Source organism: Arvicanthis niloticus, chromosome 11 (assembly GCF_011762505.2).
Source record: "Arvicanthis niloticus isolate mArvNil1 chromosome 11, mArvNil1.pat.X, whole genome shotgun sequence".
Taxonomy (NCBI): Eukaryota; Metazoa; Chordata; class Mammalia; order Rodentia; family Muridae; genus Arvicanthis; species Arvicanthis niloticus.
This window is the reverse complement of record NC_047668.1, coordinates 54,513,575-54,541,101: the sequence shown is the minus strand read 5'-3', so window position 1 is coordinate 54,541,101 and position 27,527 is coordinate 54,513,575. Positions and strand designations below refer to the sequence as shown.

At 45.4% G+C, this 27,527-nt stretch overlaps 1 protein-coding gene across 40 annotated transcripts in view; it reads right to left on the bottom strand.

The window, feature by feature from the left end:
• The window catches only part of Prr30 (proline rich 30), a 59,364-nt gene extending 32,147 nt beyond the window's left edge, over nt 1-27,217 (bottom strand). For 4 of the 40 annotated variants that reach the window (XR_013113265.1, XR_013113272.1, XR_013113269.1 and 1 more), the window contains exons 1-2: nt 27,088-27,217; nt 26,847-26,982 (exon numbers count right to left, since the gene is read on the bottom strand). The gene's annotated coding sequence lies outside the window, so the exon portion shown is untranslated. The other 36 variants (XR_013113237.1, XR_013113239.1, XR_013113247.1 and 33 more) reach the window with 32 other exon arrangements.
• Between the last annotated feature and the right edge of the window lie 310 nt (nt 27,218-27,527).

The following is a 27,527-nucleotide window of genomic DNA, read 5'->3' as shown; positions in this document are numbered from 1 at the left end:
GGATTTCTACCAATGTAAGATATACCTATGTAATGTTTCACCTAAGAGTAAATTTGCTAACCTAACCCTATTTGTCTATTTCTATGATATTACTATGTCTCCCCCTTTCTTTCCTCCCTCCCTTTTACCTAAGAAGGAAGGATAGAAAAGAGGACAGGAAAGGTAGAAATCCCTGAGATTAAGCTCTCTAGTTCCCTCCCTGTCCGAAGCTACATTTGTAAAGTATTCTTTAAATGACAACACATGTATAATTTCTAAAGTAACCAGATCCATCCACCCCAACATAAGGAACTGGGACGATGATCTCCTTTTGTCTGCTTCCAGCTAAATTGGGGCGAAGAATTCCCATCTGGGGGCCCAAGAGGAAATAGAAAAATTGGCTAGTCAAAGGAGAGCTAGCTGGCATCATTTGCCTTGAAGTCACTATGTGCTGAGAAAGTTCATTGCTTAGCTGACACCATAACTGTGACAGTCAGGCTGGACAGGCAATCTAGCTGTTCTGGAAAAGAGGAATTCCCCTTGCAGGCTCTTCTGTCCTGAGTGCTACTGCCTGGGCTGCCTCATTCCCTGTTCTCTCCCAGCAGCCAGGGATCACACCTGGGGAGGCTTTCAGCTTCCATCTGTGAGTTTAAAGTGACTATGTTTTCATTTCTGGTGTGATGTCTTGATCTAAGAGACCTCTGAAGCCTGTTTCGAATGACTCAAGACCAGGCATGGTAGCACAAGCCTTTAGTCCCAGCACTGGGGAGGCAGAGGACATATGGATTTCTGAGTTCAAGACCAACCTGGTTTACACAGTGAATTCCAGGACTGCTAGGACTACATAGAAAGACCCAGTCTCAAAACAAGCAAACAAACAAACAACAAAAAGCACTAACTCTTAAGGAAAAAACTAAGCTGAACAATTCATGCAAGTGATTTCTTTATTTAAAAAAAAATTGTTTTATTTTAAGTGCATTGGTGTTTTGCCTGCATGTATGTTTGTGTGAGACTGTCAGATCACATGGAGCTGGATTACAGACAGGTGTGAGCTGCCATGTGGGTGCTGGGAATTGAACCCAAGTCCTCTGGAAGGGCAGCCAGTGCTCTTAATTGTTGAATCATCTCTCCAGCCCCTCCCTCATGCAAGTGATTTCTAAAGAGACAGAGCCAAAGGGAGTGAGAGATAAATTTCTACAATAGTTCAAATGCTTCCTGGGCATGGGGGTGCGAGCTTGCCATGGTGCTAGGAGGTAGAGGCAGGAGGGCTGAGCAACCTTGTCTGTAACAAAACAAAATACAAATAAAATGGTGCATAGTTAACACACTAAAAGGTCTTACCTCCCCAGCACTCACTTCTCCTAGTAATGCATCACCATCCTCTCGCCCCCTGAGTCTCTGAGGTTTGAAAGGGGCTAGCCTGGGCTTCGATGAACATGGTGTGAGCACAGGCCCTCTGACTCCATGTTGCTACTCCTCTTTTTTCTCAGGAGTTTTAAGGTTCACACTGTCTGATTTTTCCTCCAGCAGCCTCTGTTGTTAGAGGTTTATATTAGTCCACAAATCATCCCCCTTTCTTAAATAAATAAATATATAAAATTATTTACTGCTTGAGTCCACGAGACAAACATACGTTCCTGGAGCAGCATTACTGTGGATAACGCATACTTCCACCTGGGTGAGAGGACCCTACCCGACTAGTCTCATAATAACAAGCCAATCGGTGAGGAACGCTCTCTGTCACAATCAGATGGAATTTAGCATCCTTCCCCTTCTGTTCCTTGCAGGATGCTTGTGGACAGCAACTGTTTTCTTGATTGACCCATACCGATCCTTGGGGAGATCCGGGGCAAGGCCCTTGGACTAAGGCCTTTCAAGATTTTATTACCAGTCACAAAGTAGATTTGTGCTGCACCATATGATCCCTTAGGAACACACCAATTCGGGGGGAGGTGGGGATCGGCCTTTCTTGTGTCAGTTTGTAGATGGCAACTTCAGCCAAGCAAGTGGGGATGCTAGGACAGAGGGCATCACTGACTGGAACTGTCCTGGTCTGGGAGTGTGTATGAAACCAATGGTGTTGGCAGTCGGGCAGCCATTCCCCATGTCCTCTTCAGACTTCTCACTCAGCTGTCCCCAACCCCCACGTCCTTTTGTTATATATACATTTTTTCTGGTGTCTGTGTGTGCATGCATGTGCACACACGTGTAGACACATATATACATGTTCCAGGTCGTCCTGCTGGAGTCTGTTCTCTTCCACCAGGTAGGACCCAGGGATTGAACCCAGATTGTCAGGCTTAGCAGCAATCACCTTTGCCCCCTGAGCCCTTTCTCCTGCCCCTTCTCTCCTTATTTTTGTCACCATTTCATTACTTTCCACATCCAGATGTTGATTTATCCAACACTGTGAGTTCTCAGCTATGTCTCCTGGTTATACCCTTTACTTTATAATGGCCAGTATGGGCACTTTCTCCAATAAGGTCACATTTCCTAATTGTGCCACTTCTTTCTGCCAAGCATTCAAACACATGAATCTGTTGGGAGTGTACCTATTCAAACCACCACAATGTATATATAATGCTATCAGAACATGTGCCGTTTGTGGTTTTAAAAAAAATATAGCACTGTTCTTAGTTCTTTGATAATTTCATATACACATACAAGGTATCTTGGTCATATTGACCCCTCCTCCTCACTCCTTCCTGATTCATCCCTTACCTCACCCCCCTCTCAACTTTGTGGTTGGTTGGTTTTCTTTTTAACTAAGCCACTGTAAATGTAATGTTTATTCACCTGATATAATTATTGAGGCCACTGTCTGCTAACCTAGGCTTGTCCTGGAAGCTTCTAGTCTCCGTACAATCTCATCTAGGCCTAGAATGTCTTTAACCTCTGAGACTTACCGCTGAATAAGCTTATCCTTTCTTGTTCTTTCTGATCCCTGGCTGGCTGGTTTAACTCATCTGTTCTGGCTCAAACTCCTCTCCAAGATGGCTGGTGGCTTCTCTTTTGGCCTCTGACCTTTTGCTCTGCCTGATCTCAAACTAACTCTGGCAACCCGTTCTAATCTTCTGGCTCCTTCTCATTCTCTGGCTTCACCTGTGTCTAGTTTGTTTTCTCTCTGCAACCTGGATCTCTATTACTGTCCCAATAAAACTGCCTCCATCTCTTTTTCTTCTCTGCACTCTCTTAAGTAGTTTCCCTTCTCTGTTCTCATGAGAGTTGGGTGTATCCTATTCTGTCAAATCTTTCTCTGATTCATCACTTTGTCTATCATTCAATTAGACATCACTTTCAAACATGGGTGCCTCCTTCTACAAACTAACTTTATCTTCATTGTTTGGATTAATGGTGTGTCTGTATCTCAGCCAGAGGAATTAAAGGTGTGTTCAAAGGCTGACCACACCACAGCTAGTAACAGCCTTTTGCAATAAGTAACACAATCTCAGGGTTTACATTGTGATCAAATATCATGCAATAACCCACTGAGTCCAGTTTGTGTTGCCCAAACCCTCCTTTTTGTTTTGTTCTAAAATAGTCTCATGCAGCCCTGGATGGCCTTGAGTCCCTGGTCTTTATACCTCTATTTTCTGCGTACTGGGTCGGCAGGGATGGGCCACCTCATTTTCCTCACTCAGCTCTTCTTTAGTCTCCATTGTAAATCCAGCTTAGAAGACAGATGTTATTTCTCATATATAAATAGAAAGGACTTGGGGCTGCAGAGATGGCTCAGAGGTTAAGAGCACTGGCTGCTCTTCCAGAGGTCCTGAGTTCAATTTCCAGCAACCACATGGTGGCTCACAACCATCTGTAATGGGATCTGACACCCTTTTCTGGTGTGTCTGACGACAGCTATGGTGTACTTTAAAAAGTAAATAACTCTTTTTAAAAGGAAAGAAGAATTAAAGAAAAATAAAGAACAAATTAAAGAAAGAAAAAAGAAAGGAAGAGAGAGAAGAGAGAAAGAAAGAATGAAAGAAAGAAAGAAAGAAAGAAAGAAAGAAAGAAAGAAAGGAAAGAAGAAAGAAAGGAAGGAAGGGATTATCTATGGACCCAGGCTATTGGACTTGTCTCAGAAAATAAAGGTGTTTACCATTAGATGTTTTTCTGTCCCCAGGGTGACACGTTTTTTTAAGTAGAGTTGTCACGTGGTTTCCCATCTGGCAGCCAGAATTCCCAGTGCTGATTGGGCTGTGGGCCAGAGTTCACGGGGACTGATAAACAAGTGGTTTCCCCCTGTTCCTCGCAGGACTACACCCCTATGGACCACTCACTACCCCTGGAAAGAGAGTGGCTGGGCAAAAGAGCTGTGAGTTCACACCTGTCCACGAGTGGCACCGAGTATTCTGTATTCCCAGTCTATAATCCGAACCCAGAGATATAATTATCTCTGTAGAAAAAAATCATAAAAATAGTCTTGAAACAGCACCAGCTCACACAGAAAATCCCCACTCCCCCCACCATTGCTTTGGCACATTGATTTATCCTGAGTGGGCTTGGAAGAGGCCAGAATACTCACTTAAGTCTTCTACAGAGCCGTTCACAGGGTCTCCATAGGTGGTTTGTACCCCACTCTCTACAGCTGTGCCGAAGCCAAAGTACAGTGAGTGATGGTTTTTAAAGCTTCAGACCACACAAGTGACAGCTGCAGTGTACTGTGCCCTGCACACAGCACATTGTTAAAAGCTGTCACTGTGTGTTGTCACCAGCTAGCCCTGAGAATTTGGGTTTTATCCTGTGATATAAAACTGTGATCTTGACTAAATGTCACAGCTTTAGTGTGGGATCCCAGCTCTTGGGAGACTGAGGATTGAGGAGCCTGTTGAGAGCTTGAGGCCAACCTTATTTACGTACAGAATTCCAGGCTAGCCTGGGCTACAGAGTTTGTGATTTGGGATCTCTGGATCTCTCAATACCTAGCTGTCTCTAAGTCTCACTCCCTATTCCCTCCCCAACCCCCATCACTTGACACTTATGAAAAGTCTGGGCTCTGAAGGCCAGAGCTTTCCCTTTTCAAATTTGCATTTGCTCACTCACTCTGTGTGCACATGTGTGTATTTGAGTGCATGTGCATATGTCATAACACATGTGTGGAAGTCAGACGACAACTTGAAGGAACCTGTTCTCTCCTTCCACCTGTGGGTCCTGGGGCTCAAAGGCAGAGTGTCAGTCCTGTGCATAATGCTGTGACCACTGGGCCATCCGGCCATCCCAACCAGAGCTTTCTTGACTGATGATTTAGGCAGTCTTGTGGGACAAAGAGGCCGACCATATTGATTGCTGTTTGGCTCTACAACCTTGTTGCCAGCAGAACTCTGGTTGTCAGGTGTGGGCTCAGAAAGGCTGGGCATGTCTCCCAGTGGAGTTGCCACATTTAGCAATTAAAATATAGGATACAAGGGTGGGGGCATAGCTCAGCTGTGGGGGGCTCACCTAGCATGAACAAGGCCTAGGGTTTGATCCCCGACACAGCAAGGATGGAAACACATACAGAGTATCCAGTTAAAACTGCATTTCAGATAAACAGGAAATAGGCAAGTTGGGCATGACCGTGTACACCTGTAATGCTAGCACTCGGGACAGGACAATCAAGAGTTCAACACCAGCCTAGGATGCATAGCAAAACCCTGTCAGATAGAGGGAGAGAAGAGGAGGGGAGAAAGGAATGGAAGGGTAGGGGAGGAGAAGGGGGGAAGGGACAGGAGGGGAGGGGAGAGAAGTGTGCCGTCTTCCTTGGGCACTAAGAATGAACTATGAGCTGGTCAAACAGAGTCCTCACCCCTCGTCAGGGATGTATCTGAGGTGTGGACACAGAACACAAATCCAGCTGGCAGGAGCTGAGGAGAAATCCACTGAGGGCCTCTGGGAAAGACTTTTCTCCATATTAAAGTCAGAATGGAAGAAGACAAGTGCCTTGTGGGAGCACTGAGGCTTCCTGCCTCAGTGACCTCGTGGTCTTAGGCACTGCAGGGATCATCTTGTCACTAGGAGGATAAAGTCAGAGAGAGTAAGCCAGGTGTCTGTCTGTCTGTCTGTCTGTCATAGTTCAGCAGTCTGAGGTTCCCTCCCTGAGACACTTTGTTCTGTGACATAGGGAATCTCCTCACTGCAGGAACCACTTTCCAAGGCCTGTTCTGTCCACAATTGCTGGCAACATCCTGAGTGACTCAGCTGACAGGAAACAGGAGCTGGGTCAGCAGGTGTTATCTGGCTGTGCTGAGCAGGCTCTGAACTCAGCCAGAGAACCTTCCAGTAGCCACATGCATGGCACTTCCGTGAAGTCTTCTGGCCTGTGGCTGTTCGTGGCTGTTGTGTGGGTTTTTCTCAACTTCTCACATCTCACATTTTAGGAATGACAGCAACTCTTCAGACTGTGAGGGCGTGAGAGTGAGAGAGATTTGCTTCCTCAGATGGGCTAGCTATCTTTGTTAGCTGTTCTGTGTCTTCAAGGTCACCCACAGCTTTAGAGCACTGAAGTGACTATACCAGGAAGTGCTAGGCAGGCAAGCCAACATTAAGAGATGAGTGGACGCTATTTAACAAGTGTGAGTGTGCAGAGAGGGACCTTTAGCCTAGAAGCTGGGGTCAGTGACCCTGAAGTAGCATTACCTTTTATGGTGTCTTTGCTGTCACTTCGGATCACAGTGTAGAGTGTTTCTTTTTTTTTCTTTTCTTTCTTTTTTTTTTTTTGGTTTTTCGAGACAGGGTTTCTCTGTGTAGCCTGGGCTGTCCTGGAACTCACTCTGTAGACCAGGCTGGCCTGTGCGCCACCTATGTTTCATAAAACAGTTTTGACGTTTGTCGAGTGTTTTTACTCTACCGTGTTTGTTGTAGTTACACGTGCGGGTGTAGAATTCATATCAACAACTCCACCACTTTTCCTTCTTTCCTTCTCTGAAGCAACCATGGGTTATCAGTTTGTTTTTCTATTCTTCTCTCACGTATTACATTCCAACCACAGTTTCCCTTCCCCCTCCCCTCTCAGGTTATCAGTTTCTCATGTATGCCTCCAGAGTTTTGTAGGCCTTGGAAAAGCACACACATGTACACAGCTCCTTTTTAAACGTTTTGTTTTGAAATGCTGGAGATGAACCCCAGGGTCTGATATGTACTAGAAAAGTGAGTTATGTTCCTAGCCCTAGAATTCCATTTTCTGGAGTGGGGGTAAGTAAGAAGAGATAGGTGTGTGAAAATGATGCATAGTGTCCCTTTAAAAAACACTTATTTATCTCTGTAGTGTGTTTGCATATGTATGTGGGTGCACACGCCAGAGATCAGAGGACAACTTGTGGAAGCTGATTCTCTCCTTCCATCAAGCAGATTCCAGGAATTGAACTCAGGTTATCTGGCCTCATGGCAATTGTTCTTTCCAGCTGAAAGGTCTCTTCTGTCTCTGGCCTGGGATACACAGTGTTCTACTGAATGGATGTGTCACACTGTATAAGCCAGGGCTGGAGACTAAGAGCTCTCACTGGTCCAGAGGACTTGGATTTGGCTCCCGACAACCACGTTGGGTGACTCCAAACATCTGGGACCAGGAGAACTGGAGCCCTCTTCTGGCCTTTGTGGGCTCCTGCATACAGGTGTTACAGTTGACACATAGGACCTTTAATGCTCGCACTTAGGAAGTGGATCTCTGTGAGTTCAAAGCCTGCCTGATCTACAGAGTGAGTTCTAGGACAGCCAGGCCTACACAAAGAAGCCCTATCTCAAAACAAAACAAAACAAAACAAACAAATAAAAACCCACAAACAAATAAATAAAAATAATTTTTAAAAAGCTTATTAGCCAACTCTTTTTGTCAGTCTAGAGGATATAAGCCATGTTTTTTGGCTGGCCAGCTCTTTCTGAACACTTCAAATGTTTTACTCTGTAGATCAGGCTGGTCTTGAACTCATGAAGCTTCACCTGCTTCTGCCTCCAGAGTGCTGAGATTAAAGGCGTGCACTACGAGCACACTCGGCTATGCATACTTCCTCTGCCCAGCTGCACCCAGAGTCCTTCTCTGAAACAGAAGTAGAACCCAGATGAAGGAGCTTCCATGCAGGGCTTCCACTTTTTTGGTAACGGTCCCGCGGGGCTTATGTGAGTACCTCCTGCACAAAGGCACAATTAAGACTCACAGCCAAGTCCCCAGTGTCTGGGCTCATGACAGCATGCAGTTCTTGGGCCCAGGACAATGTTCTGGATGTTTTAATCATCAGGCTATTTCTGAATGTGGTTTATGACTTTATTTATGGGGTTAGCACTGAACCTGCTGTCCTGTCCTTCCAAGAATTAAATAGTTTTTAAGTCTTCAACCAGTTACACCTGCTGCTTGCAAACAAGAGCCCTGTCTGAGCTAGGCATTTTTTTTTTTCAATTTATATTTGTAGGGGGAAGGCGTCTGATGATTCTCCTTGCATACACTTCTGTGCCACTGTGTATAAACCTACATTGTAAAATTCTAGAACATTAGAGCTGGAGAGATGGCTCAGAGACTATGGAGCACTTCTTGCTCTTACACAGGACCTGACTTCCATTCCCAGCACTCAGATCTAGACGTTTACAACAGCTGCTGGGAGGAGTGAGCTGGAGGAGAAGAAGAAGGAAGAGGAGGAGGAGGAAGAGGAGGAGGAGGAAGAGGAGGAGAAAGAAGGGAGGGGCAGGGGGAGAGGAGGAGAAGGAAAAGGAGAAGGAAAAGAAGAAAAAGAAGAAGAAGAGGAGGAGGAGGAAGAAAAGAAGAGGAAGAAGAGGAAGAGGAGGAAGAAAAGAAGAGGAAGAAGAAGAGGAAGAGGAGGAGGAAGAGGAGGAGGAAGAGGAGGAGGAGGAGGAGGGGGAGGGGGAAGAGGGGAGGAGGGGAAGAAGAAGAGGAGAGGGGGAGGGGAAAGGAAGAGGATGAAGAGGAGGAGGAAGAGGAGGGGAAGAGGAGGAAGAGGAGGAGGGGGAGGGGAAGAGGAAGAGGAGGGGGAGGAGGAAAAGGAGGGGACAGGAAGGAGAAAGAGGAGGAGGAGGAAAAGGAGGGGAGGGGGAGGGGAAGAGGAGGGGGAGGAGGGGGAAGGGGAGGAGGGGAAAGGGGAAGAAGAAGAGGGGCAGGGGGAGGAGGAAGAGGAGGAGGGGGAGGAAGAAAAGGAGGGGACAGGAAGGGGAAAGAGGAGGAGGAGGAAAAGGAGGGGAGGGGGAGGGGAAAGAGGAGGGGGAGGAGGGGAAGGGGGAGGAGGGGGAAAGGGAAGAGGAAGAGGGGCAGGGGGAGGAGGAGGAAGCGAGGCCTTCTGAGTAAGGAGCAGTAATGGAGGTCTGAGAGCAGCTACAGGAAAGGGGAGGTCTTTAGAGAAAACAGTGGGAGAGCCCAGAGCTCCAGGACAAGCAAGCTCGATTCTCCTTGCTTCAGAGGACCTGAGTTCAGCTGTCACAATGACAACCACCTGTAACTCCAGCCCCATGGGTGCAGCGCCCTCTTCTGGCCTAGGTGGATACCTGCACACACACACACAGACAGATGCACATACGCATACATTAAAATAAATCTTATAACAATAATTCAAGTTAAACAAATGTTCTCCATCTGAGTCAGCTTGCCTCTTGGAGGTTCTCAGCTACAGCACAAAGGAAGTGCAAGGCTAGCGCCATCCATGTTTTGGTGCTGGGGACCCTTGTGGGCCTTCCGGACAGAGCAAGGGCTCCTAGAGACTGTCAGAAACTCAAGAGCAAAGTTCTTAGGGGGTAAAAAGGAAAGCCACGTGTGCTTGGTTCCGGGCCACCCAGGAAACGTAGTTTCTAGTTCTTTCTTGTTTGTGTGTGTGTGTTGAGGGAGGGGTAGTTTCTGTCCTATCATTATTCAGGACAGTAAAATTGAGGCAGGGATTCCATGTGTAGTCCCTAGCTGTCCTGGAACTAGCTCTGTCGACCAGACTTGCCTGGAACTCACTGAGCTCCACCTGCCTCTGCCTCTGAGTACTGGGATTAAAGGCGTGCGCCGCCCGGCCACCACCACATGGTTAAAAAAATATTGGGGGAGGGGGGCTGAGAAGATGTATCTGAAAACAGCTACAGTGTACTCATATAAATAAAATAAATCTTTAAAAAATAGCTTTTTCAATAACAGTTCCCCAACTCCCACAAATAAATTACGAAGTATGGTAATACATACATTCTCTGTTTTTTAGTTTTGTTTTGTTTTGTTTTGTTTTGTTTTGTTTTGTTTTTTGAATCAGGTCTCACTATGTAACCCTGGCTGGCCTTGAACTCTCACAGATCTGCTTGCCTTTGCCTCCTGACTGCTAGGATTAAATCCACCCATGTTCAAGTGACTCTCGGCTTTAATCTCATTCTTCATTCAATAGGCAGAGGCAGGCAGGTCTGTGGGTTCAAGACCATTCTGGCCTACATAGTGAGTTCCAGGCCATCCAGAGCTACATAGTGAGACTCTGTCTCAAAAAAGCTAAACCAAAGCAAAAATCTGCAAATAAAAAAACTGAGAATTTTCCTGAAGAAGATGTATGTGTTGGTACACACCTACTACATACACAAAAAGCACAACTTAAAAAACAATCTTAAATGGACTAAGCAGTGTGTCCTGGAGCTACCGTGAGTGATCATGGCCCAGTAACACAAATTCCATGTTCCAATGTGGAAACAGTTTCACAGTTTTACAGAATAAAGAAAGTCACAAATCAAGGCAAGTTTAAAACACATTTGTGGGTACATCAGAGAGGCAGGCACAGAGAGATTGGGGAAGCTTTCTATAGTCCTAAGATGCTCTCTGATGACATCTTAGCTTCGGGGTTGGTGGAAGCTCACGGTCTGCTAGGGTTTCTGTCTATTAGTCATAAGGTGTTAGTTCTGACACAGAGGTGGGCAAGAAATGGCTGTTTCGGAGGTCTAGACCAGCCCAAGAAAAGCGATGATCTTGGGCCATGAAATCTCTTCACTGCACTGAAGTCCTTATCAGCCTGTCAGTCTCTGCAGACGGTTTCTGTGCAGCCTTCACTCACACCTGTCGGTGGTGTGAACACACGGGAGGTCGATTCAGAACTGTGACTTTAAAACCAGCCTGGGCTCCACAGCGTGTTCCTGTCTCTAAAGCCAAGAATGGCAACAGCAGTAACATTCAGGGAGATAACGCCTTTGTCAACAGTTTCCAAAACCCAGAAGCCATAAAAGATTGAAAATTTTGTTTTCATAAGATTTTATTTTGTTCTTTAGTTTTCAACTTAGATTTTAATTTTGACGCATATATCCTCTGCCCGAACAGTGAATGCTCTCAACCACTCCAGTCCCTGATTTTATTTTATTTGTTTGCCTGTGTGTGGTTTTTATTTTTTGATACAAGGTCATCCGTATGCTAAGTAAGCCTCGAACTTGATGTTCTGCCTCTACCTCACAGGCATGCACCACCACGTCCAGCATGATAAAAGTTCAATGTTCTAGCTCAAGCTGGATATTTAGCGAGCACTAGCTATAAAAGAAACAGATCAGTGGGAAGGGAAACAGACAAGGGAGCTAGTAACTTAAGACAGTTTGGGCTTTCATCAAGCAGGAAGCCTGCTGAGGAGGGTCTCTGTAAGAATCAGATCCACTTAGAGTGGCTAGGAGAGCTTCCCAGTCCTCCAGACCTGGGCCCTGTTCCCAGCACCCACACCAGGGAGCTCATATCTACCTAGAATGTCAGTTCCAGGGACTCTGCCAGCCTCTGGCACCTGCACACGCACGACTCACATAAGCTTACTGAGGCACACACAGAAGCGTGTAAATAAAATCCCCTTTTGGCCTAGATTGGCCAAAGAATGGCGAGCCATGAGTAAGGGGTTTACAGGGGCCGAGGCAGGAATCTATGAAAATTAGTTATTGGAGCCCTGGAATGTCGGTTTCTGTGGTTTGGGGAGTGTGTCACTGTGATTCAGGAATTTTTAAGAGTAGTGTAGCTATGACTGCTTGCTACTCTAGAGGGTAGGCATCATTTTCTTAGGTGGTTCAGAGGCTCCAAGAAGGCTAAGCACTCAATAGTCACTAACTCACTAATTGCTGCTTACTTGCTTTAAAAGGAAGCTTCTCCAGCCAAGGCTGAACATACTTAGAAGGCTGTTTGACAGCATCTTCATTTAACAAAACAACAATCGCAGGTTCCCTCTAGGACCTATGAGCTTCTGAGCTACAAACTTTCTCTAGGTTTACAAAATCAACTGTGAATTCTCTCCCGTGAAGGAGGAGGCCTCGGTCCAAGCAGAAAGCAATCGATTGCAGATGTAACAGTCACGTCCCTATCTATCGCACCAGGGGCCACAACTTGCCTGGGAAGCCAGTCTTTAGCATTCAGCATTCACCTTTGGTAATAGCAATGACTTTTCTCCCTCAGTAGCGAGCACAGTGCCTTCTCACACTAGGAAAGCCAGTCAGTAGGGAAGAAGCTTTCAGGTCACTAGGCTGCAGCCTCCCCACTGTTATGTTTTAATTTGTACTTGTTTGTTTGTTTGACCGTGGTTCTGGGGATCAAATTCATGTGAGGCAACCACTGTAGCAACTGGACTACACTCCATCCCTGTTTTGTTGTTTTGAGGCAGTCTGGCTGACCTGGTACTTACTATGTAGATCAGCCTGGCCTCTAACTTTTAACCTCCTGCCTCAGCTTCTGCAGTACTACTGGGATTACAGATATGCTGTAGTCCAGGCTGGCCTTAAACTCCCTATGTAGCCAAGAACGGCCCTGGACTTCTGTTTCTCTTGTTTCCACCACTCTGATGCTGGGACTACACATGTGACATTGTATGTAAGATGACTTTATCATGGTCTCATTCATTTGCCCAGGCTGGCCCTGAACTCACGCTGAAGCCCAGGCAGACCTTGAATTTGTGATCCTCCTGGCTCAGCCTCCCAACTAGATAGGATTACATATCTGAGCATCCAGAGCCAGCTTACCTTTTCTTAATAAAATATTGAAATGAGATCTGTTGTGTATCACCATGATATTAGTAGATTTACAATATTGTGTGGTGTTGTATGTCGAAAGCATATAAAATGTACTTTAGCTGGGCCTGATGGCAAAGAACTGTAACCCAGCTGGTCAAGAAACTGAGCAAGGCTGGAGAGACTCAGTTGTCGAGAGGTCTGACTCCTACTGGTGGCTCACAGCTGTCTATAACTACAATTCCGGGGAAACCAGCGCCCCCTCCTGACTTCCACAGGTACTGCACACACATGGTATACAGACATACATGCAGGCAAAACACCCATATACATAAAATAAAAACAAAATTTAAGACCTTTAAATGTTTTAAAAGAAGGAAATTGAGGGAGGAGACCAGCCTGGGATAATTTTCAAGACCCTATCTCAATGTAAAAAATAACTTAAAAGAACTTGGGATATAATTCAGTGGTAGAGCTTATGCCTAGCATATGAGTACATTCCAATCCCTAGTACTACAACATAAAGAACAGCTGTAGTTGTCACGTTTAACCTCTAGAACATCCTCATCTAGATAAGACCTGGAAGGTAATTTAAACCCTTCCCTGATGCCAGTAGTTACTCTCGCCAATGGAGATGTCATTGTCTTTCTGACTTTGTATTAATCACTTCTTTGTTTAAAAAAAAAATAAGAAGAAAAGGTTTTACCACCTTTGTACAGCATCATAAATACTAGACCTTTTTTTTATTTTAATTTTTAGACTGTCTCACTAGGTAGCCCTGGTTGGCATCCAACTCTCAGAGATCCACCTGCCTCTGTCTCCCTAGTGTCCACACTAATGGGTGAGCCGCCACCTGGCTTTTAATTCTTCCATCAGCAGAGCTAACTACCCCAGCCCAAGACTGAGAGATGGTAACATTTTGGGGTGCTCATCCCAAATTTGGGATTATTCTTCTTTCTGATTCAGGATAACCAAACTAAACCCTGAAAGGAGGGAGAAAACCCGGGCTTCTGCTCCATCCTGGAATGAGGGACAGCCCTCAGCCCAGTTTAGCACTGTGGAATCTAGGCTGGGAATTTTGCTCCTCCTCTCTGAGAAGGAGGGTCCTGTCTGAATGATCTTAGTTTTAATGCTTATGTTTCAAAGAGCAAGACTGTTTTCGCAAAAGAATGCTGTTCCACATTCTATGCGGGCTCCCCCGCTCCCTCCCTAGAGGCTGAAGTCGAGTTAATTACTGACAGTTGGGTCCAGGGAGACTTCATGAACTTTACTCCTGATAAAACTGAATTTCCCCTCATCCAGCGGCTCATGGGCGTCTCTAACCTGCAGTGAGCTTCTCTCAGCATCTTATCGGCCCTCTGTGTGTGTCTCATGTTTTCCTTCTCTAAACTAAAATGAACAGGGCCATTAACAAATCACTTAGAGATATAAAAGAGTTCTTTAAACAAATGAAACCAGTTTGCAACCATCCTCCACACCTTCTTGGGAAGAGCCTGACTTGCTCCCCCTACTGGCCAGAACTTGGTGTGACTTGAGGTAGGAAAAACCAGAGAAAACATCATGGTGCCTAAGGGGGCCTTAAAACTAAACCCAGAGACTTCACCTTCCCAAGGGGACACATGTGACACTCTGAGGATCTTCACAATAAGAATTCTCCAGGAAAGACAAGAGGCCAGATTTACTGCCCCCGTAGAAATAAGCATCTCTCTCTCTCTCTCTCTCTCTCTCTCTCTCTCTCTCTCTCTTCCTCTTCCTTCCTTCTTTCTTTCCTACAGGGTCTCACTACATAGCCCTGGCTGTCCTGGAATTCACTCTGTAGACCAGACTGGCCTTGAACTCTCAGAGATCCACCTGCCTCTGCCTCCTGAGTGCTGGGATCAAAGGTGTGTGCTACCACTGCCCAGCTCTATTTTTAAAGATTTTTTAAAATGAATTTTAATTACATGAAGGTCTGTGCACAGGGGTGCAGGTAGTGCACCAAGGCCAGAAGAACTGAAATTACAAGCAATTGTGAACCACCTGATGCAGTTGCTGGGAACCGAACTCAGGTCCTCTGGAAGACCAGTACATGCCCTTAACTGCTGAGCCATCTCTCCAGGACCAACTTTCTTTATGGATATTTGGACAATCACCATTAGTGTGGAAGAAGACTGAGACCTAATGTAGCTGTCCCTTCCTATCTTTTACCCTGTAGCCTTTTTCGACCCCAAGAGTAACTGACTGGGCATGGATGAGAACAGGGACCTTCAGAGGTGGAGAATTTTCTCCCTCATTTGTTTCACCTCAAACATCAGACACCTTCCTTAGCTGTCTCTGTCAACTGGGAAGCCTCAGAAATCAGGTCTGGCTGAGGGCCTAGTACATTCTTGTTAGTCATTTGGGCAGGCTATTTTATGCTGGGCCCCACTCCCCTTCAGACAAGACTGGAGATCACCCTAAAGAGCAGGTCCTTAAGCCAATATGTAGCTTCTGGGGAGAGTAGAGAAGTTCTATCTTAAACGACAGGCTCTGCTCACTTTGACCTGTCCACTTATGGATAAGCCCAGGCAAGAACAAGAGTAGTTTCAGGAATGGAAAAATATCTAAGGTATAAGCAGTAACATCAGGCACCAGGACTGCAGGCCTGGGAAAGTGTAGATGGGGGAGGGGCATCTATCTGACCATCACAATGTCCCTCATCAGAGGCCAGAGCCTCCTCTCCTGACAGGGCTGAGAGATGGAAGAAGGGATAGGTGAGCCTCTACCAGTCTCTCCTTTTATCACTTTCAACTTGCAGGTGGACATAAAAACCTCCAAGATTCATCTGGGCAGTGGTGGCACATGGTTTTAATCCCAGCATTTGGGAGGCAGGGACAGGTAGATCTCTGTGAGTTAGAGGCCAGCCTCACAGAGTGAGTACCAAGATAGTCAGGGCTACACAGAGAAGCCCTGAGGGAGCATCAATATTCTTCCAGGCTTCCCACCAACTTCCCTCCTGAACATCTGGAGCAAGCTAAACCTCCAAATGCATAGAAAGAAAACCCTGGCCTTTTTCTCAACTCATGCATGGCCTGAACACCCCCAACCCCACCCCAGGATGACTGATTTGGTGGGTTAGACTCATCTGGAGACCACTCCAATTCGGCATGATTCAGTATGAAGGTGAGATCCTCCTATGTGGGCCAACAGAAAAAATCATTTCCCAAGAGACAGACTCCCTCCTCGATATCCTGACTGACTCGGACTCAAGGGCCTAGAGGAAAAGACCAGCTGTGCAAAGCCAAAGTTACCTTTTTGGGCCTTGTCGTGTCAACAGGAACCAGACCCTTAGGGTTGGCACAGTTCTAATCTATTTTGGACTTTCTGTTCCCCCAAATCCTAAACAGATACACAAGGAAATTTTGGGAACCACAGGACATTATAGAATTGGGATCTAGCTATCTATCTGTATCAGGCCCTTTAAAAAAGATTTCTTTTTAGTATTCTTAGTTATGAGCAGGGATGTCTATCTTCATTTGGACACCTGACTGAGAATTCAGATGCCCATGAAGGCAAAAGGTGCCACGGGTCCTCTGGAGCCAGAATTACAGATGTTTGTAAGCTGTCTGGCAGGGGTGCTGAAAAACGAACTCAGTTCATTTGGGAAAGTAACAAGTGCTCTTAACCACTGAGCTACCCTTCCCATATCAGACTCTCAGGGAAGCTGTCAGGCCCTGGAAGCTACTAAGGCTGAGTGTATCTCTGAGTCCCAAAGAACCATCCCAAAACTTATAAAGACATTAACTGAGACTCCCACCTTAGTCTTACCTGCATGAGACTGAGAGACAGGGTATTGGTTTGGAAGTAATTATCCAGCTCATGTGCCCTGCAGTACAACCTACAACTTGCATCAGCGATGAATTAGACAAGGAAGGAAAGAAATTGGCTAGATGTTGCTGGGGGACTCCGGTTCCCCAAAGCCGGAAAATTTACCTTTGGGCGCCCCCTTGTGGTTCATAGGCTATTCTCAATTCTAAGGATGATGGTGGCTGGCCACTTAAATGTCAATAGTCCCTCATGTTGGAGGGACCTAAGATTACTCTCAAGACCTGTCAAAACCTGAATCCAGTTTCCTGTCTGACAGAGAAGGAAGGGGATCCTCCCCAACTTCACTCCTGTGAGTAAGTCCTTGTGGAAAGCGTCACAGCCCTTGATTCTCAGATCAATCCTCAGGAAACCCCAAACTAGTCCTTTGTAGGAATGAAGGAATTCAAAAAAGAAGAAATCTGATAAGCAGGACACACAGTAGTCACTGACTCTGATGTACTCGAATCAGGACAAACACCAACAAACTCTGTTGTTCAGCCAGCAGCGCGATCGATCTCACTGGAGTGCTGTAACTGTCCCAAGGGGAAAGAGCCAGGATCTTTATGCAGATTCCAAATATGGCTTCCCCATCTTCCATGCCCATGAGGGCATATGGGATGAGAGATCCCTCTAACTGCAGCTGGGGTCCTATAAAGTCTTCCTGAGAAATCATTAGGCTCCCGGATAAAGCCCTTTTGCCCACACAAATGGCTGCAATCCACTGTTCTGGACACCAGAAAGGGAGTGGTCCAGTGGCAAAGAAAACAGACTAGCTGACCATGAGCCAACAGAGCTGCCCTGGGCACATAGAATACCCCATCTTCTGCAGGAATCTTTGCTGCCTCTCAAGAGATCCAAAACTCTTCAGAGGAAATGTTCTTTACCTCTGAGACTAGGTGTCATTTGGACCCCTCAAGATTAGTGGCTGATACCTAATGCCATGCTATTCCAAAGTCCCAACAATGGAAAGTTTAAAAACCCCTACATCAGCTGTATTCTGAGGAAAGGAGAACACACCCTGTTTGTTTGTTTGTTTGTTTGTTTGTTTGTTTTAAAGGATGCTTACAGGGTAGGGCTTAAAAGAAACAGTCAAGTGGTACAGGTATGTAAGACATGTGTCTAAGCCAGTGTTCTATTCCTGTAGAAGACACCCGTGACCTTGGCAACTCTTACAAAGGACAACATTTAACTGGGAGCTGGCTTACAGTTTCAGAGGCTTAGCCGATTGTCATCATGGCGCAAGCATGACAGCATGCAGGCAGACACAATGCTGGAGAAGGAGCTGAGAGTTCTGCAAAGATTTGCAGGCAGTAGAAAGAAAGAGACTCTAGCCTTTGAAACCTCAAAGCCAGCCCCCAGTGACACTTGTCCTGCAACAGGGACATACTTCCTAATCCTTTTAGATAGTGCCACTCCCTGATGATCAAGTATTCAAATCTATGAGCCTATGGGGACCATTCTCATTCAAACCATCACAGAATGTCAGAAAAATAACCCCCAAACCAGATGTCCCCAGCACCCAGGCACCCAAAGGCATGCACAGAACCTGGAGAAGACTCTTGCTGGATTTCACTCACATGCCCGTGGACTCAGTGCCAAATAATTCCTGGTTTCTGCAGACTCCTTTCCAGGATGGATAGAAGCTCTGCCATATGAAATAGAAAAAGCCCCCGGGAGCAACAGGAGTGCTGCTCTAAAATAAGTCCCCAGTTGGGCTACCTAAAAGTGTCCAAAGTGACCACGGGCCTCCTTTCAAGGCAAACACTGTTGAGCTCGGCTGAAGCCTTGGGAACTCAACATCATCTGCATGGCACTCGGGATCATTCAACATCACCTGACTGCCCCGGTTCTCTGGAAAGGTGGCAAAGGTTAAAGGGCACATAAGAAATAACTGAAGAAACTCAGTCTCCACGAGCTCAGGTATTGCCCCTGGTCTTCCTCAGACTTAGAAATTCACCTAACTGCCAAGGTCCCCTGCCTGCTGAAGCTCTGTATGGGAGGCCATCCCTCACTAATGACCCTGAAACATTCAACTGAATTCCAACAGATTTCAACAGAGCCATGGATATGACTTCCCAGGGAACAAAAGGGACCAGCCTTTTTCTGTCTCTGAGACATTCTGCTTGTCATAAACGCCTTGCCCACCTCTCATGGGAGTATCTGTGTCTCTGGTCTCGGCCTCTGTCTCTCTCTCTTCCTCTGCCCCCTCTCTCTGCCTGCTACTTTCAGATCAGATATAAGCGGCCTATGCCCGCCTGCTGCCATGCTCCTCACCATGGTGATTATGAACTAACTTTCTCAAACTCTCAACAAGCTCCCAATAAAATGCTTTTTTTTTTTTTAATAAGTTGCCTTGGTCGTGGTGTCTCGTCTCCTCACGGCAACAGAACAGTAACTAAGACACCAGCCCAAGAGCTCAAGACAGTAATGTATTATTTGAGTGTTTATTGTTAAACAGTTTTTCATTTCTGATTATGCTACTATCAAATAATAATATAACTAATTAATATATCATTAAATAGTAAATATATTTTTGCTATACAGTGCTATATTCTATCTCAATGTTTTATGACTTCAAGCCAGGCACAGTGGTTTATTCCCATACTCAAGTGGCTAAGGCAGGAGAATTATCACGTAGCCAGGCAGGCTAGACTTAGCTACATACTAAGTTCCTAGCAAGCCTGGGCTACAAAGAGTGCCTCCCCGCACCCCCACCCCCGCAAAAAGATATTTACATCAATGCTCATGAGTTGGATTATCCTATACTTTCTTTTTCTGGTTGAGAGTCTTGATTATGTAGCCCAGGTTAGGCTGAAATTCACCAGGTAGCTCAGACCAACTTCAAATTCATGATCATATTGCTTCAGTCTCCTTGAATACTGAGGTTAGAACATGTGCCAAGACCAGATGCACTCTCCTCATTTATACTCGGTTGATGCTCTTATAAAAACATATTTAAAAATTTCATACTTTAAATGTTTGAAATTTTTTATTTTCTTTTTGTTTTCGTTTTTTTGTTTTTTGGGTTTTGGTTTTCCAGGACAGGGTTTTTCTGTGTAGACCTGACCATCCTAGAATTCACTCTGTAGACCAGGCTGGCCTCAAACTCATAGAGATCAACCTGTCTCTGCCTCCTGATTGCTGGGATTAGCACCACCACCACCATGCCTGGCTGTTTGTTGCTAGTTATATTTAGTTGGTTGGTTTTTTGATATGCGTCTCACATAGCCCAGGCTGACTTGAGATTCACTTTGTAGCTGAGGATAACCTTGAACTCCTGATCCTCCTGATCCTGTGTTGCTGGAATTACAGGCATGCACACCACCATGCCCAGCTAATGGCATTACGAAGTGCATTTAGGAAGGGTGTTATTCTATGCTCACTCTGATATCATATATGTAAGTCTAGAATTAATTATTCCTTGAAGAATGCTGCAACAATGATGCCCTGCAGCCTGGGGTTTTCTTCAGGGTAGATTTTCTTATTTCTTGAGTGGAACTAGAACTAGTCTCAAAGGCCATGAACATGTTATTTTGAAAAGTTCTTCCATTTAGTTAAGTGGTGAGAATTCCAGAAGCCCAGATTCCTGCCAGACCACCCTCCCTGCACCCACACCCCACCCCTGGCAGACCACCCTCCCTGCACCCATACCTCACCACTGCCAGACCACCCTCTCTGCACCCACCCCCAACCCCTGCAAGCCCCTACCAATGTCTGGCCACAAGAGATGGCTCAGTGGTTAAGAGCACTGACTGCTCTTCCAGAGGTTCTGGGTTTAATTCCTAACAACCACATGGTGGCTTACAACCATCTATAATGGGATCTGATGCCCTCTTCTGGTGTGTCTGAAGACAACTACAGTGTACTCACATACGTAAAGTAAAAAACTAGTTATTTAAACAAACAAAAACCAATCCTGAAGCTGCTAAAGCTGGGCACAGGGCTCTGTGGAAAGAGAGGCACTGCGCAAGCGAGAGAGCCTGAGTTCAAATCTCTGGCATCCACATAAAAATCACACAGGGGCGGGACAAGGCAGCTCAGTCAGCATTCCTTAGTTGCCTATAGTTCTTTGTGTAGGATTGAGGCCTCATGGAGATGTCGTTTGTGCCCTGCCCCCACTCCCATCCACTTTGGCCTGTCTGTTTTTGTCCTTGTTCAGCTCTTGTTCCGGCAGTCCTGTGGGCGAGACTTAATGGGTATAGCTTCTGACATTACCAAGAGACAAAATCTCACAGCAAACCCCTGATCCTCTGGCTCTTACTGTTGGCATTTAGTCTAGGCTCCGCCCCACAGTTACCTGACTCACTATAAAAGGGGCTGTTTGCCTCCTCTCTCTCTCTTTTGCCTTCTTGCTCTGTCCTCTTTCTTACTCCTTACCCCTTCTCTCTCCATGTGCTCATGGCCAGTCTCTTCTCTCTCTCTCTCTCTCTCTCTCTCTCTCTCTCTCTCTCTCTCTCTCTCTCTCTGTGTGTGTGTCTACTACCCTCTCAACTCCCCTTCCCATGTCCTGAATAAACTCTATTCTATATTGTATCATCGTGTGGCTGGTCCCTCAAGGGGAAGGGATGCCTCAGCATGGGCCTGCAGAGGCACCCCCTTCCCCAACACCAACTGCACATCCACCATATTTCTCCTCTCCCTATATTTTTATAAACACAACACTAACAGTCTTTCCACACCCTCTTCCATAATGTTCCCTGAGCCCTAGGTGCAGTGTTTCACAGATCTATCCTTTGGGACTGGGTTCCACAACTCTGCCTTTTAATTGGCTGTGGTTTTCTGTAGTGGTCTCCATCTGTTGCAGACAGAAGTTCCCTTGATGAGGGTGAGAAATGCACTTATGGGGCTGGTCCCTGGAGGAGAAGATGGAGTATTTTTGTTTTTCATTCTCAGAACCAGTTAAGGGTCTGGTCCATGAGTGTCCATGGGATTGGGAGGAGCCATGGCCCCTCTCAACTTCCTTTACCAGTTCCATCCACTCAAGGATATGTCAAAGGCCCTGCTTGACTATGGCTTCCCCTAGAAGCATAGAGGAAAATTCTCCTCTGTGTTGAGCTCCCTCTTTTTAGAGTTGTCACTGGTTAGAGTCTACCCAGCGGGTTGTCCATTACCTTCCTGAATAAAAGGACAGGTGACTCCCAGGGCTACAGGACATTGAGAGATGCTTAAAGTCCCCTGGGACCTAGTTTACCTTGGAAGACGAAGGGCAATATTGTCCCTTTTAATTCCTGTCTACATTAGGAGAGTCCTTTAAACATGGTCATCGAATATCAAGGTTAGTAAGGCAGTGCAGTACTTTTAACCACTCTGTGATATTTAGATAAAGCTTAGGGAAACTTTTAAAGACATCTTGATTTGCATTCCCAAATCTCATCTTCTCCATATCAAAAGTCTGTTTGTGTTTGCAAGGTCCCATATGTTCCACCATCCAGAGCCGTGCTTTTTGTTTGAAATGAGTGCCTGGTGCAGACAGAAAGAAGCAAAACATTACTAGATCCAGGTTTACAAACTCTACCAGAGATCAACCAAGAAAGACCTTTTAAAACTGTGACACAGGGTTGATGACTGAGGATGCATAGGCAGAGTCCTCTTCATGGATAAGCTTCCTGTTGGCCATTCCCACTAAAGGCAGCTCAGCCAGCCTGACCATACACACCTTTAATCCCAGCACTTGGGAGGCAAAGGCAGGGGAATCTTAGAGTTTAAGGTTAGCCTGGTCTACATAGTGAGTTCTAGGGCAGCCTAGACTACATAAAGAAACCCTGTCTATTATTTAAAAATTAGCTGTTTTTAAATATACAATGTTTTTACTTTGGGCTGTTGTATTATTCTCTTTTATTCTTGTTACATAGTCAGGTGGCCTAACCCAGGACTGGACAGTTTGGAGGACACTTGGAAACACTTGGGTCTGAAGTGAGAGGGGTCAGTGAGCTTAAACTGCACATGACAAATTATGTGTATAATATCTGCACAAGAAGTATTTTCTTCCCTGTATAGCTCAGAATAGTAAAGAACGACTTTCTCTAATGGACAAGAGAAGAAAGAGGACTCCAGTGGCGTGGGCTGGGCTTGTTGTTAAGTCCTGTGGTGGTAAATATTATTTGGAAGTTTCTACCCCACCTTAGATCACTTAGTTCCCAAATAGGAGACACAAAACCTTTATATTTATAATAAGCCTTAAAGCACCAGCGCTGGGCAGATATGAACCCTCTATGCTAGTGTGTCTACTTCCCTGTCAGTCACCCCAGATATCACTTGCCTTGTTCCACCTGGGCCGCTCCTGCTTTAGCTGGCTGGCCCTCGTGGCTATGTGCTCAAGATCCACCCATCCCATGATGACTTCCTCTTCCTCTCTTGTGGTTCTAGCCTCAGACCCCAAGCCCAGGAACCACAGCCCCGCCTACCTCTCCTCTGCCCAGCAACAGGCTGTAGGTATCTTTATTAACCAATCACAGATAACTGGATAACTTGGGGGACAAGGTTTATACAACAAAAGCTGCTCTATGTGAGGATCTGCTCAATTTTGGAGCAGCCAGATCTTGGGATACAGGATATAGCATTTGAATACAATCATTAAAAAACAAACAAACAAAACAACAAAAAGTCCATCTAGAACAAAGGAGTCTCAAAGTAGAGACACATTTTATTCTAGCCAGAGAGAAGGCAGGCTTGGAGAGGTCTCTCGGAGAGAGCAGGAACTAGGACCCAGTGAAGCTAGCCCCTCCTTTCTCCCACCTGAGTAAGGGCACATGAGCAGCTGGGGAAACTGAGTTTCTTTTAGAACCCAATAGATACATTCTGTGAAATAATTGCCGTTTCTAAGTACCGAATAATCAACCACGAGGGTATTGTAATCAGTCATGGCGGTCTGATCGTCATTATCTCCTTAGGCTGACATAGGAAATGTATATCAATCTTACTACATGACAGATTAAAGGCAGTGGTGGCCCACGCCTTTAATCCCAGCACTTGGGAGGCAGAAGCAGGCGGATTTCTGAGTTCGAGGCCAGCCTGGTCTACAGAGTGAGTTCCAGGACAACCAGGGATACACAGAGAAACCCTGTCTCGAAAAACCAAAAAAAAAAAAAAAAAGATTCTAATTCTTTATTCTAAACACAAGTTTTCACAATATTTGATTAGAAAAGGCTCGTATTTAATAATTCAAACAAATCTCTCCTTATTTTAAACATTCTCTTCTTCAAACTCACAATGTTCTCTTAGCAGGGCTTCATGCTACTTTACCGTTGTGTCTCCCTGAAGAGGTGGCCCTGAGGTCATGTAGAAACTAGGTTAAAGGTCAGCTTCCCCAGACACTCTGGGCATCTTTAGCATCTGGCCAGGTACAGAGGGCACAAGATCTTTGGGCTCACAGATCAGCAGTAGGGAAACCAGGATCGTTAGGCTTTCAGCTTTGTCTCTTCAAGGGAAGAGATTGTGTACCTGTTTTCCAACCAGAAAGCCGGAAGTGGATGTAGTTAATAGCCTGGTGATCTGTGCTTTCTGTAGGGCCAGGCCACACCTACATTCCCAGAGACCATTATGTTTATTCCATGTTCATTGACTCTCCCTCCCTAGGCCTTTATCTCGAGCATTGTTCCTCAGTCCGTAGAACCCGTGATTAGGGGAGATGTCACGTGTACTTTATAACCTAGTGAGCCTACACTCTGTGTGACTGAGAGCACACCAGATCCTAGGCCCTTAAGGTATAGAATCTGCCTTCATGGTAGAGGTCACATGCACTTCCTAAAAGACTTTCAATGGAGTCTTCCTTTAAACTTTTGTGCACATAGGATTGGGTTAATCATTACCAGGAAACTTCCCCCCACCACCCCCAAAATTATGATGTGCTTAAATATGTCTAAAATAAACTGCCCAAGTCAGATTCTAGAAGTTAGGACCAGCACCAGCTAAGTTGTGTTGAACCAGATTTCCTTCTTCCCTTATGTGGATCTCTTCTAGCCCTGGGGTTTGCAGTGAACTCCCCCCACCCTCCCAAACACACACCTGGAAATCTATTCTTTGGGTTCCACTTGAGATCTGTGCTTTCCAAAACTCAGCTCTGGACAGATGCAAATTCAAAGTGCCAGCCTCCTTTGAAACCTGGCTAGGGGTTGGAAGCACATGTCTGGAAAAAAAACTTTTAAGTCCTTTTTAGAAACCAGTAAAGAAATCATAAGTCAATGAGTCAAAGTTAAAACAAAACATAAATATAAACAAACACCATGAGGCCTGGCAGTGGTGTTGCAGAGGCAAGCAGATGTCTATGAATTTGAGGCCTGCTGGGTCTACAGAGTGAGTTCCAGGACAGCCAGGAATACACAGAAAACTCTCTCTCTTCTCTCTCTCTCTCTCTCTCTCTCTCTCTCTCTCTCTCTCTCTCTCTCTCACACACACACACACACACACACACACACACTGAAAGTTTGGTGTTAGTATCTTCTTAGTAAAATACAAAATAATATAAACCCCTCAGGGTTTAGTGGCACCAGGGAGTTTGTGGGTATAAATTTTGGTCTATGCTACACGCTACATATTAACTAAGATGGTGAGGTCACATTTACATATTAACTAAGATGGTGAGGTCACATTTGCCATCTTTGCTTCATTAGCCAAGTCCTGTGGTTGCCTCCATCTTAATGAGGTCATCAGCCAAGATGGAGGAAAAGCACATGGTTATTTTCTGTTCATGAGGTCAGCTTTAGAGTAAAGCAAACCCATCCTCCATCAGGGAACAAATCCCTGTGGGATCTACACATAATACAGACTAAATATGAACAGTTCTACCCATTTCTTTTTAAAAGACACCTTAGTTAGGTTGGTATTGATATAGGAGATGGTTCCTAGAAACAGAGAAAGGAATTCATGGTCTCAACCCACAGAAGTGCATTCATACGTCTAACACCACAAATTCCAGCTGTGAACACCAGGAGTTGTCATCTGGATCTTATTTTAACCTCTTCTTAGTTCCTAGACATAAGATTTACTTAAAGAAATTAATGAAAGAAACAGAAGCTGTGCCCAGTGCCCATGAATGGAGCGCTTGCCTCAGAACACGTGGAGAAATTAAGAATGTGACCCCATGGCCAGGTGGTGGTGGCACATGCCTTTAATCCCAGGACTTGGGAGGCAGAGGCAGGTGGATTTCTGAGTTTGGGGCCAGCCTGGTCTGCAGAGTGAATTCCAGGACAGCCAGGTCTACACAGAGAAACCCTGTCTCGAAATGAAAGAAAGAAAGAAAGAAAGAAAGAAAGAAAGAAAGGAAGGAAGGAAGGAAGAAAGAAAGAAAGAAAGAAAGAAAGAAAGAAAGAAAGAAAGAAACAAAGAAAGAAAAGCATGTGATCCCATGTTATCCTACTTGGGCATAGTTTGGGCATAGATGGGCTGAAATCAGATGGACCTGTGACTTTCCAAGTTGGCTGGGATTTAAGACTTCTGGACAACAGCTTGTTAAGATAATTAACACTAGGTTAAAACCTTAGTAGCATTGTGTGTCACTTTTCCCTCGTTAGAAAATCATCGGCCAGATGGTGTCATCTAAGGCAGCAGGAGACTTAAACACACTAAGAGACTACCTTTGTCCCTTCCATCAGATCAGGCCTAAGGTCTCCCAGGTTCTAAGGAAAGTGGGTGAAAGGGGAAAGAAGGGAGACGCCTATGCCCAGAGAGGGGGAAGATAGTTAAACTCAGACAGGCCACAGGTGCACTCCTTTAATCTCAACACTCAGGAGACTGAGGCAGGTGGATCTCTGAGTTCAAGGCCAGTCTGGTCTTCAGAGTTAAGTTCCGGGATGGCCTTGACTACCCAGAGAAACCCTGTCTAGAAAGACCGATAAACAAACAAACAAAAAAACAAAAAAACAAATAAAGAAAGTGTAGGAACTTTTGGGCCAACCAGAGGAGTTGGTTCTTCTGTTGGGTGGAACGAAATGTTTCCTTTGATTTCTCTTTCTTTTCTTTTTCTTTAGAGCTTTATTTTTACACAGGTTATTTTTTCAGTCTTGTTTATCTTGTGCTCAACTCCCTTTTATAGGGGTTTCTTGCACTTGTCTAGACACATCTCCCCCTACCTCACCAACCCTCATTCTGCACCCCCACACCCCATTCCCATGCCTTGACAATCAACTGAATACTTTGCCAGTCCCCACAACATTTCTTACCTTAGGATTGTGCACAGAATATTCCTGGTCACCACAGTAATTTTCTTAGATAAGCTGTCCCTCCATTGTCCAGAGACTTCCAAACACTGCATGCTATCTTTTGCCTGGAAAATCCTGGAGGCCCAGCACCCAAAGTCTATAAAGAAAAAAAAAGTTAATAGGTTAAATTTTCCTGGGACAGACACTCCCTCTTGTGAGCTAGAATCCCAGACAAGTCCCCTAAATTGTTAGAAATACTTGCAGGGTCACAAAGAGAGTGCACCACTCCAGTTGAAGTGTCTGGACAAAGTGTTGACAGGAGAGCATGCTCAGATTAGAGACAGGACGTGTACTTGGTTTTTATTATAGCTCAGATGATGACTGCCTTGTCCTCATTGGCTGGGGTCTGACCTCAGTCTCATTTGATTGGCGAGTCTGAGTCTTAAAAGAGTTGGCCACAGGAAGTGAAGCAAAGGGAAAGGGTCATTGCTCCAGTCCATTAGGTTCCTGGAATATGACAGTGCAGATTTGTGTAAACAAAGGTTTTACTAGGTGCAGGGATTAAAACATTTGCATAAAAGTCTTTCGAGATGGGGAGAAAAAAAGATTTGTCCTCCTTGTTCTAAACACAAGTTTTATAGTACTTGATAGAAAAGAGTCATTTAATATTTCTTACACAGGAGTCTGGAGGAGAGGATTTTT